Genomic DNA, 12,542 nt, shown 5'->3' on the forward strand with positions numbered 1-12,542 from the left:
TACTCTGTCAAAGCAATATTTTATTCCTGTTAGCATTTTATATTTTGCTTCTTTCGCTTCTCTTTCAAAGTGTTATTCTTTAGAAAAGTGCGTTCAAACAATGTAAAGCTCATACATACTTACATACCACACACATCATAAATATATTTATGGGCGACCTTTCACTAGGCTTTCCTTGAATGTGCACTTCACTTCTACTAATAGTACGAGGCTTTTGTTTGAAGCTTGCCCGAGACGCGATTTGCGGGTGTGTATGTATGCAGCTTTAAGAAGGTTTACATGCAGCATTCTATAAAAAAGTTTGTTGCACTTTGTTTGTACTTGCAGTTAATAGACTTTGGAACACTTTGATACAAGGCACAGCTAGCTTAATGCTGCTACAAAATTGTGAGAATTCAGCGTTAAGAGCTTGAAAATGTAATCGTCGTATTGTGCATGCTTTTATTGTTGTTGTGACTAATATATTAGTATTTTCTTTTCTCGAAAAAAGTGAGATCATTTCATGCCGACATTACGAAAATGTTGGCATACACCCGGTGAAAATTTTGCATATTTCATATGTAGAGGATAGAAAATCTACATATTCGCCTGGTCAGAGCAAAACAGTTTGAAAAGAGAAAAGGAAAATTCGACAGCTCTGGTGTAGGGCGGAATAAATGCATGCAAAGAACACACCATAAGACAGTCTAATTAGACAATATATACGAGGGACGATGAAGAAGTTATGAAAACATGGTATGTTATACAAGGTGGCGCAAAATTAATCATCCACTTTTCTTTTTGAATAACTTTTTTACTAAATAAAAACAAAAAAATATTTTGATCGATGGAAATCTTTATTTTGATCTTTACGCGCTTGTATGTTTGTATACTCCAGCTGTCCAGGCACTTGAGTTAAATATGATTGATGTGCAGCGACATTTTCAAAAATTATAAATCTGCCGATGGATGATTAATTTTATGCCATCATGCCATCAGGTTGTACAATATACAACATGAGAGAAAACTGTAGTAGCAAAATTTTTCTGCTGTTTTGTTAATTTTCATATATTTGTTTGTTAGGCAAGGTTCATTCTACTACAAGTAGCATATAGCTCAATGTTTCAAACTCTGTTCTTATTTTAAAAAATTGAAAAAATACTCTGCAAAATTAAAAAAAAAAAAATATCCCTCAAAATTAAACAACTTTTGTAGTCAGAATTTTAAGAAAAACTCTGTATATGCAGTTTTGTAGCCCATTAAATTTCTATAAAAAAGTAGCCAGCTGAAACTGCGCGTTTTTTGGACTACCTTTGGTTGACGATGTGATGCATTTTCTTCTCATAACGAATGCTCGAAATTTTTGTTATATGGATAAAATGCACAGAAGGCGCCACAAAACAAAATACCTATGTATATACATATGTTTATATCAAAAATTGAAGTGATTTTTGAGACACTTCAAACTTTGTTTTTTGTTTTGATCATACCAAAATTCCAATTTTCCTGAAAATTGTGATTAAAAATTTTGAAAGTTTGACGAAAATTTGTTGAATTTTTTTTTTAATTTTGTATCAAATTTTAAACTTTGAAATGGTGTGTGTTTTAGTATGAACTACATATAGGTATTTCCAACACTGAAAGGTGTGACACTTGGTCTTTCCGATGAAGTTAAATATGTAGGAGTAATCTTGGATAAGAAGCTGTGTCCCCAAACGTTTCACTGAAGGTGAATCGCGCATTAAAAATTTTTCAGTGCCGCAGAGTCTTTGGTAAAACCTGCTGTGGTCCTATGGATATACACGGCACTTATCAAACCAATCATCACTTACGCCTCTGTGGTGGCGACGGAGCATGGTTAAGTCCACACTCCGGGAACTATTCAGGCTGGAAAGAAGCGTATGTTTATGCATTACGGGTGCCATGAGTACAACCTCTGGCGATGCCCTAAATGCTATGCTTGATTTGCTCCCCTTGGATCTTAAGATACAACAGGAAGCAATAAATGCAATGTGTGGTTTCTGGCAAGAAGACGGAACTCAGAGACGGCACACAGAGAAATCTGTTTTTGGCACCTAAGAACGACCTGATAGTTTCATTTGGAAGGAAATTTGATGTCAGCAATACAGAATTCATTCAGGGAGGTTTAACGGGTATTTTCTTTACCGATGGGTCCAAGAATGAAATAGAGTCTGGAGCCGGATGGTACTTAAACGACAGTAATAAGTATCACTATGCTATAGGGTTAATGGCAACTGTTTTCTAAACTAAAGTCTTTGCCATCCTGAAAGTAGCTGGATGGATAATCGAGAGGAGATGGAGCGGGAAATAGATTGGAGTTTTCAGCGACAGTCAGGCTGCACTGAAGGCCCCGGAGAACGCGAGGCAAACCTCAAAGATTGTACAAGAATGTAAGAGGAAGCTTATTTCTGTCGCAAGACAAAACAGGCTTGTACTTGTATGGGTTCCAGGACACTCTGGTGTTCAAGGAAACGACATTGCCGATGAATTGGTCAACCGTGGATCAGCGGTTCCCCCACAAGGGCCAGAGCCAATAATCGGAATCAGTTCCGCAGGAGTCATGAATTGGATCAGCGATTATATATGCAATTTACATAAAGAGCGATGGTCCGGTCTAGAACGCTGCAGAACTGCAAAGCGTTTTGAGACAAGTCCAAACAGAAAACTGTCAAACCTTCTACTAAAACTTGGAAGGAAAGACGTTCGGTTGATGGTCGTTATTATTACAGGACACAACCCATGGGGTTAGCATATGACCACCATTTCAATCAGCGAGGGCCCAATGTGCCTGTCTTGCGTGGAGGAGGCGGATAGCAATGAGCACTTTCTCTGTGAGTGTCCTGCCTTTGCTAGAGCACGGCTACGAGTATTGGGTTCCGATGTCATGAGAATGAGTAATATTCGTTTTTTAAAACTGACTGGAGGATATTTACAGATTTGCCAAAGAATCTGGAAAATTCTTACACGACAAACTACATTTACCTCTGTCTCTATTCCTTCCTATCTCTTTCTCTGATACTTTTCTCCTTTCCTCCTTGACTATCTACTCTCTTTCCAGAGCTCTAAATACAATGGGCTTTATAGCCTGAGTATTTTAGGAGCCACCAAATCTCTTCGTGCTCCTTAGTGCGACCTACTCAAATTAAAAAAAATTAAAAGAAATAAAATAAACGGTCACAACTTTGTGATAAGTCGCGCTGCTATTATCAGGTGTACATATCACACAATTGTCTACGCATTTAAAATATCCTATCCTGCATTTGTATAAAGAATATTTCCCTTATTTGCTGTGCTTCTGGGAACTGAAAAACTTACTTTCAGCCAGAAAGCAGAACAGCTCTTTGTGACTTAATTTTAGCCGATGTTTTATTTATTTTTGAGATGAAAGATTTCCAAAGGCCACGAAATAAATTTTTAAGCAAAATCATGTCTTCAACGGCGGTTTTGAATTCCATTGTTACATTTGTTAGCTTCAATCTACAGACATGAATAAGTATTAGTAACAAGACTTTTCTTTATATTGGCTTTTCTGTATTTCGCTAGATTTTTATTTGGATGATTTGGTTGAAATTTTGTTGGTACTCGGATTTTATAACCGCGAGCTTACTCGTATATCCTCATTGTTCATGAGTTTCTTGCTTAGGCGGTGAAGCGCCATCAGTCCTCGTTGTCTTCTATATCATCTAATGTTAGAACCAGGAAATAGGCTGCTTCGTCAGGGTGCACCAAAGGGAGCGAGGTATATTATAGGTAGGTGGTTATGTCATATACCTATGTTGAGTATGCGTGGTCAATTCTAGAGCGCAATTAAAATTCGTTTTCCCCTACTTTGTATTGGATTTATCAGATTAATCTTATTCGCCCGAATTGTTTACTAAATAGTCAGCTTGACTTTATTTATGAACCAGCTTTGCAGTGCTAGTTTGTCTATATGGTCCAGTTAAATTATGTTTACACGCCCAATTTTGCAGGCTCAAACATAGTTTAGAAAATTCATCACAGTTAAACTATCAGTGGCCCTTAGGGAAATGAATATTAATGCTATGGTGTCCTTGACGGAGATTTCAGCCACACTGCGGTAGCATTAAAGCTTTCACTGCCACTGTAAAATCTTTCTAGCTTCATAAAATGGTGGCAGGAAATAACTGAAATCATATATGAACATATATACTCGTCCACAAGCACACCCACACTCTCGTAATGCGCTTAATTACAATGGATTTAGAAATCCTGTATTACTCCTACTTATATACCTACCTATTATTCCCTGCAGTTCCATGCAGGAGACCTGTGTATATTTCTCATTCATTCATAATTTCCAACACTTGAGGTGTTATGTGTCTACAGCAGTCGGTGATATGCACATGCACACGGGTGGAAAGTGCTTTGAAAGCATTGATGCAGCTGGTAATGTTCTATGCATGTGTTGGAACTTGCGGTTTTTGTGCTGTAAATGATTTTTTGTGTACATCTTGATATGACGGTGATTCGTTGGGAAAAGTAAGTATGCTTAACACTCTATAGGAAAATCTACTGATTTCGAATTGGAAACTTAACACACGAGTTAAAAAGTCTCGGGCCTAACAAAGAAAACACGTTTTGTTTTTGTTTAAAATTAGCTTTATTTATCAACGTAATTTCCACCAAGAACAACGCAATCATTCCAGCGCCGCTCTAACCTTTCAATACCGTTTTTAAAGAACAATTTATCTTTTGCCTCAAAATAGGCCTCAGTTTCAGAGCTATGCCTCTCATTTTAGTAAAATTTCTTTCCAGCGAGCATTTTTTAGGTCTGCGAACAGCCAGCAGTCGCTGGGAGCCAAATCTGGCGAATAGGGTGGATGCGGGAGCAATTCGAAGTTCAATTCATGTAGTTTTGCCATTGTTTTGATTGACTTGTGATACAGTGCGTCGTCTTTAAAGTGAGCAAACGCGGCTCTGTTCATCTCATAGTCTATAAAGCCTGCCTTATAAAGCCAACACGTTCTTTTGATATCTTTGCGATGTCAGTATGTTTTTATGTTTTCTGTGTATCCGTCTCATTCGGACGGTCCACTGCGTTGTGCGTCATCGGTGTCTCAACGGGCTCGTTTGAAGTCAGCAAACCATCATTTTATTGTTATTTCTCATGCAGAGGAGTCCCCATAACACTTTTCAAGCCATTGCTTCGCTTAACGGCTTTTTTCCATTAAGCAGCAGTGTAAAATTAAAACACGAAATTCTTTTTGATCCATTATTTTGAAAATAACAAAAGTAGCGTCACTCTTAGCACCATAACTCACGGTCTAATGAATAGAATATCATGAAACTTTAACAGCTGTTTCCATAAGGTTAGTACTATCTGGAAAAGGGGCGAATGCTGCAATAAAAATAGTGCCAACGATGAGTTAGTCCCGGGACTTTGAGCTTGTTTGAACATATTTCCTTTGAACTACGACCTTAGCCATACAAAGATTGAACAATTCGACTCTATATTTAATCGGCTTTAGAACAATCAGATTCTTGCACGGTCCGCATTTTGTGTAGTGGATCCCATACCAAGCAGAAACTTCAACGCTCTCGCCATGCGAAAGCGTCTGAAGCGGTTACACGATATACTTATACATAAATTGTACATATGTATGTATACACATAAGTGGCGCTTGCACCCGTTTTGGATGTTTGGGCGAGCTCCTCCTCCTATTTGTGGTGTGCACCTTGATGTTGTTCCACAAATGGAGGGACCCACCGTTTCATGGTGTAATTTTATTTCTTTTTTTTAGTTTTATACACTCTGAGAATTGTAATTTTCTTCCTAGGGGGGACCGTTATTGGAAAGAACCTTTTCTATAATTGGGTGATTCGTGGATTTCGAACCAATGCACTAGCGAACGGTAGCCACGTACCAACTAATTCGGCTGTATGAGAGATGTAGCTTAGAACGAAAGCATCGATAAAATTATCTCAATGTTTGAATAAATTCAAATTATTATAACCTTAAAAAATTACCAAGAAAACTTAAAAAGCAGCGTCCTCCGGTGGTCATCATTGCTTCTACCTTTCCCTACAGGGGTTGTGTGCAAATGCACTTGTGAATGTAAAAATGTATCATGAATGTAGAAAAATTTTGCCAATGCCTGCAGGTGCCCGTCTACACAAATACATACAGAGGCCAGTAGCTGCTGTGTCTTGGTATGAATTTGGTGAATGAAAACAATTTAAATACGAAATGCGGAAATCCAATCTATGCACATACTTACATACATGCAGGCGTATGTATCTATGTACGAGTAGATTCTAGCAGCTAGAATAATATTTTCATTTGAATTTCTGTCATTATCATCATTTGAAATTTGTATGCAAAGTGACACTTATGAAGCTTAAAGTGCTTTAATTTTCGTGATTATCATTGAAAGCATGCTTCTGGGCGCAAAAGCAGTGCAGTGTGGTTGAGAAAGCGTACACTTAAAGATGAAAAGTTGTCATACTTATCGTACTCAACACAATTTTACGTGTACACATAATTTTCGTCTCGACCCAAAAGTACCTACCCTTTCGGAATTTTCTTTTGTTTTTGCTTTTTTGTTTTTCTTTTGCCGAAACTGCATTTGTGCCCACAGCAAATAACAAATGCGAAGCGCTAAAGTGAAAAAGTTTGAAAAACGTGAAGAAAGTGGACTAGAGCGCCTAGGAGTGTATGTGTGCCTCTGTCGTCCAGTAGCAACGAATTCAAATTAAACTACTTTTTGAAGTGCATGCATACATACATTCATACATATATTTAGTATGAGCGTATATTAACATATGTGTGTGTGTGCAAGCCGTGCTGTGAGCGCCTAGTTTTTTTGTGTTTTTTTGTTTGAAGTACATAAATGTCAGCAAATGTGGAGCATGTCATGTTTATGCAGCAATAGCAGCAGTGGCAGTAATCTGCTCTTGGCTTGCTTACCACAACGTTGCATTTGTTATAAATGCAGGGATTACCATGAAATGGTGCATCCATATGGTTGATATGCAGAAATTAATCGCTGCTAGGTACTGGCCACATGCAAGGCTTGACACCTCATCGAATCGAATGCGATGTGCCAGAGTGTCAGACTGACTAATGAATGCTTACATGCCTATGTGGTGGAATCGCTTCACTTTGAGTGTGGGCATATGCTTTTCCCTTTACTTGTTCTATTTCTATTTGAGTTCATTTGAGTTATTACTTGTTTATCAGGGAAGATGTATTGCGATAGCATTGGAAATACATAAATTTAATTTGTTTGCATTTACGTCGTACTTACATGCAAATACAGATGCATTAGGGTGGCCACTTAACTTTCTTCAATTTCATATTTACTAGTTCTTTTCCCCCATACAAATTATGACCACCCTAACTTACGTATTACACATGGAGATATGTATGTATTGATTTATTATAGGAGAATTTTAAATTTGTCGGTAGCCCATAAATTAAATTCAAGAAACATTTAAATGAAATTAGTAAAAGTAAAAAAATATGTACATATGTATGCACATGCATATGCAATTATCTAAAATCCCATTAAATAACTCGGTTTACAAATGAAAATTAATGTATAAAATGCAGTATGCCGATATTTTCATCGTAATTTGCCAGCAACTCCCACAGAAAACAATAGTCGCTTGCCTACTTTATTATTACATTATACTGTTTCTTTTTTTAAACTCTCTTAATTAGTTTGAAATCTACGCGATTTATGAATAAATCACAGCAGATTATTGTGTGTTAGAGGGTTTAGATTCATCTCAACGCGTTCCGCGGTTTCGGTAATGCAACCAATTTATTCTATATACACTAACGAACTTAATCCTTAAAAATTTTCAGTTTTAGCATATTTCTGGCGTTTTGGTTGAAATTTCAGTTTTGGTGCATTAAGAGACTTATAGTAGAATTTTATGCCATATATTTTTGTGGTACATTTTATATTCCTCTGTCATGAGTATGTTTTGACTCTTTTGCCAGAAAGGACAGTTAGAGAGTTAAAATTCTTCATAAAAACGTTTTCTGTTGTCTTTTACATTGAACTACTGAACACTTTATATATCTAAATTGTAAGGATCATTCGGAATCAAGAGGGAACGTAGGTTCGAATCTCGGCGGAACACCAAAATTAAGAAAAAGTTTTTTCTTATTGCGGTCGCCATTCGGCAGGCATTGGCGAACCTCCGAGTGTATTTCTGCCATGAAAAAGCTACTCATAAAAAAATTTCTGCCGTTTGGAGTCGGCTTTAAACTAATTATTACTGGTATGGGCAAAAGAAAGGAAACTTTGACCCTGCCAAAGACCTTTTGCATGTGTTATTAAAAAATGAATCGATCTTTGGGGTTCGGTTTTATTTCGGAGTGATTTTGTGGCGCTCGAAATAAGTCGAATAAGTCGGATGATGAATTCACGATGTTGTTCATGTGAAAAATACTCGAAATCTTTTTATAAGAACGTTTGTGCGGTCTACTTCGAACATTATTTGAGGTGGAAGGTTGTGCTTTAACCGTGTCAGAAAATTCAAGGTGTCAAGCTGAACGCAAATGTCAATATTGGACTTAAAGCGCATAAGATATCTTGCCGATTTGTTTCACTTGTTTTGAACTGCAAAGCAAAAAGTACGATTTTTTCTTTGTTAATAGGAAGTAATTTACTACTTCTAAATCATAGCTAGTCGAACTTTGGGTCTTAATCCTTATATTCAATAAAGTCTGCATGGTTAGTATAAGTAGAACCATTTCCATTTCAGCACGAATATTTTCAAAACGCGCAAACATGCGCCTGTTTTTTCTTTTGATTTCTGTAATGGATGAAGAACCAATGAATTTTAGTTCGGTTTATTAGTAGAACGCCTTCATTTTTTGCACTCCATTTGGGTGCAACCCTGATTGCCGTTGGAATGTATCGCAAAAAGGATAACTCCACGATAACGTAAACAAAATTCCTCGCAACATTTTGAAAAAAATGTGGGAATCTGGAAAAAAAAATGATGAATAATCAAAGTGAAATTTCGATGAAAATTAGATGAAGGTTTATATATTTTCCACAAAATTTTAAAATTTGAATTATGTTGTTTTTGAAATAGAATTAAATATATTTTTATACCAGGTTATTCAATAAGTTTTTACGGTTCGATAATAAAAACTTAATTTTATGGTTTGAAATGCCCTTTATTATTCAGTACCGAACATTAATACACTTGTTCCAACGAGATTTTAATTCACGAATTCCATTCCTATAGCCCTGGAAGGGCTGCAAAATACGCATCTATACCTGTTACGACCTCATCACTTAATGAAAAAAGTCGTCATTCTTAGCACTGGCACGGAAACTTAAACTCTAACACATAAGATTTGTAAATTTATTTCTAATTCTATTCTACACGAAAGATTCAATAAAGAAGATGAAAAAAAATCATGGATTTTAGCCATTGTCAAAATGGTCTTATAACACAGCGCGTTGCTCTGATAAAAAACAAACTGGGTCTTTTTTCACGAATTTTTCCTGCAGCTGGTCTAAAAGGTATATGTTCAGGATATTATTCAGAATTTATTTTTTTACCAGTTTGCAAGAAATCCACAAACAAAATTCCCCTTGCATGCCAAAAATCTTGACCGATGTCTTGACACGAACTTGTTTCGGAGCCGAAGAGGTATGTTCACACAACTCTTAAGTCTCCTGTTTGGATTTAGGATCATGGTGATAGACCTAAGCTTTATGGATACTGACGAAACGGCGCACAAAATCCACCTTTCGAATACGCTCTAAATGTTGCTGAGACAGTCGCATTCGAATGTGTTTTTGTTTCATTGTTGGGAATGCGGCACGTATTGTACAAACAGCTTTCTGAAACCGAAAATAGCACTTACACTGCCCAATGAGATGCCTAGGACTTCTATTAAATCTCTTTCAGTCACTTAAGAATTTTCCAATACGATTACCTGTATTTTTTCTACGATTTCTGGTATTGCTGCTGTTTGCTTTGCGTCCTTAACGTGGATCGTCTTCAAGCCTTGTACGACCACCTTTAAATTCAGCAACCCATTTTTCTATTGTACTTATTAATAACATTCGTTCACAAATTTCCTTTACTTTTAAACCTTCCAGAAATAAAAATTCAATTACCGCACGATACTTGATTTTTTCCGGTGTAGAAAATACTGTGCCACGTCGGCACTAAATGGCATGTAATCAAAGAAGGAATTGACATTGGGCAACGCATATTGCGAAAAGCATACGCCTACTTAACATTTTTTTATCATGCTTCCATTTGACAGACTGCATTATCTTCAGTTTGTACCTTTAGTGTTAAGGTTCTGTAATCATAGATTTGATAAAATGAAATGAAATTCGAAAAACCGCAAATAAATAGACCTGCAGAAGGAGACTTGACTTATCTAGTGAGTCTGAAAATATTTCTGAAAGCTATTGCTTTTTATCTTTTATATTTTTGTTTTTGCAATAATAATAAAATATTAACATTTCTTAACTTATTATGCATTTTATAATGTGTTTACTTAAAGTGATTTTACACAATAGGTATTTGCGCCTGTACATGCCGTTTTAACAGAAATGAAATGCAGTTGCACGTGTATACGAGAGAAATATGTTTCTATTTTCATCTAATGAATAATGCAAACTAGAATAATATACGAATATAATATGTATGCAATTACGCGCATTTTACTTACGCCGAAACAGGTAGAAAACTTGTACCTGTCATTATGTACTGATTGACACGTAACCAGTTAACTGTTTTTTAGGCAATTGCTTTGAATCATTCATTAGTTACCAATAACTAAAGCTCGAAAATGAGCAATTAAAATAAAAAATATCTACAAGCAGTACACATATTTACATACACAGGCGCATGCAGGCATAAATTCATATGTAGGAAATGAAGTAATTTATTTCGTCGCTTATTATTCAAATTACGTTAGTGAAATATTTGTCATTTGTAAATACAAATTGCTTTAAATGACAGCTGTACGACAAAAACTAAACGAATTTGATATACATTAAAACATGCTAGGTCTTGAGTGCGTTTTGTACTTACACGTGTGTATGCACATGCGCCTTTAGATATATGACACACATATGTGCATGAGTGTGAGTTACGCCCACTAGCAAGTGACTTTAAATAAGCCACAGGGCATGTCTACATCCGTTCGATGGGCTGGTGTGTGCATGTGCCAATCAATTTGTTGCAGGTCGTAGCAGAGCTCCAATCGGTCGATGCCCGGTTTTAACATGCAGACAACCTTACAGTATCTGTCTAAAGAATTGTGGTAAGAGTTTCTCATAAAGAGTAGTCTTTTGGTTATCGATGCGAAAGCCGAAGCTTAAAACGACAAAGCTGCTGAGTTACGTCCCAACCCATTAGAGCAAGCTAAGATTGTTGAAAAATAATTTTTAAGAGCTCTTGCACATAGACGACTACAGTTGTCTAAGCCTTTGATTTTCAAAGTTCATCTTTGTCGAAAAATCTTGCCGCCTTGAAGACTTGATGAAGTTTTTAAATTACGTACGGTGGAAAAAAAGAGAACCGCTTACCTTACTTAAGGGCCTTCCAAGAATGAAACATCCACTTTTAGTGATGATTTGGAGCTGTACATATTTCCAATGAAGAACCTGCCTCAAAACATTTCGTTGAACGATTAGTGAGCTTGTACCAGTCCATTTAGTTACTGAATATTGTTCTGGCGGCACATTTAAATTAAATAGGTCATCCGTCAGTATTATCATTCAGGCAGAGCGAGCATTGATTGCTTTAGCAAACTATGCTTGGAGATGTTCATATGTCTCATGTATCCGTTAGACTTAAATCTGATCGAAGGTTTTTAAGTCTAGTGTGAAAAACAGATATTAATTGATTACACTGTGCGACAGTGATTTTATACTTTTATGGAGACCTAGTACAACTTGTAGGTATAGTAAAACTAAGAAAAATGGTATAGGAGAAATTTCCAATACACCCCCAAAATCTCGGTTTATGGCCATAAAACCGTTTTTCAGTAGGTTGATGTGAAGAATCACTTCTAACTTCACCAATTTCCATCCGATTCCGAATTTGTTTTTTTAGTTCGAAAGAACAAAAACAAGCCTTTTTGACAGTGTGTTAACAATTTTTCTGAAATGACAACTGACGAGACTGTAGACGGAAGTATTTGGAATTTTTTTATTTTTTCTGTATTTTTTCAACTTTGACATAATTTTTACGATATTATCCGATATTGAGGACTTTTTTTAGTACACTACTGTTATAGTACATTTAATTTTGCGTCGAATGAGCTATATTTGACTGTAATTGAATTAAAATTAAAAGAGTTGTGTGAGTTTTAAGATTTTTTTTTTTTTTCTAATTTGGTATGTAGGTATAACTTACACTCAATGGGAATAAGGACGTGTTTTGATGCGTTATTATAGATACGTAATATTTATTGAAGTATATATGTATACATAAGAGTACACTGTACTGCATACAACAGAACTGGTTAGAACTTACGAAAATATCTGACATATTATAGCACATTTTTTTTCAATAGGAATATG

The 12,542-nt window shown here is 36.1% G+C and overlaps 1 protein-coding gene across 4 annotated transcripts in view; it reads left to right on the forward strand.

Moving 5' to 3' along the window:
• Positions 1-12,542, forward strand: part of LOC129240706 (tyrosine-protein kinase Src64B) — a 175,547-nt gene that overhangs the window by 71,113 nt on the left and 91,892 nt on the right. The window lies entirely within an intron of this gene.

This window comes from Anastrepha obliqua, chromosome 3, assembly GCF_027943255.1.
Source record: "Anastrepha obliqua isolate idAnaObli1 chromosome 3, idAnaObli1_1.0, whole genome shotgun sequence".
Taxonomy (NCBI): domain Eukaryota; kingdom Metazoa; phylum Arthropoda; class Insecta; order Diptera; family Tephritidae; genus Anastrepha; species Anastrepha obliqua.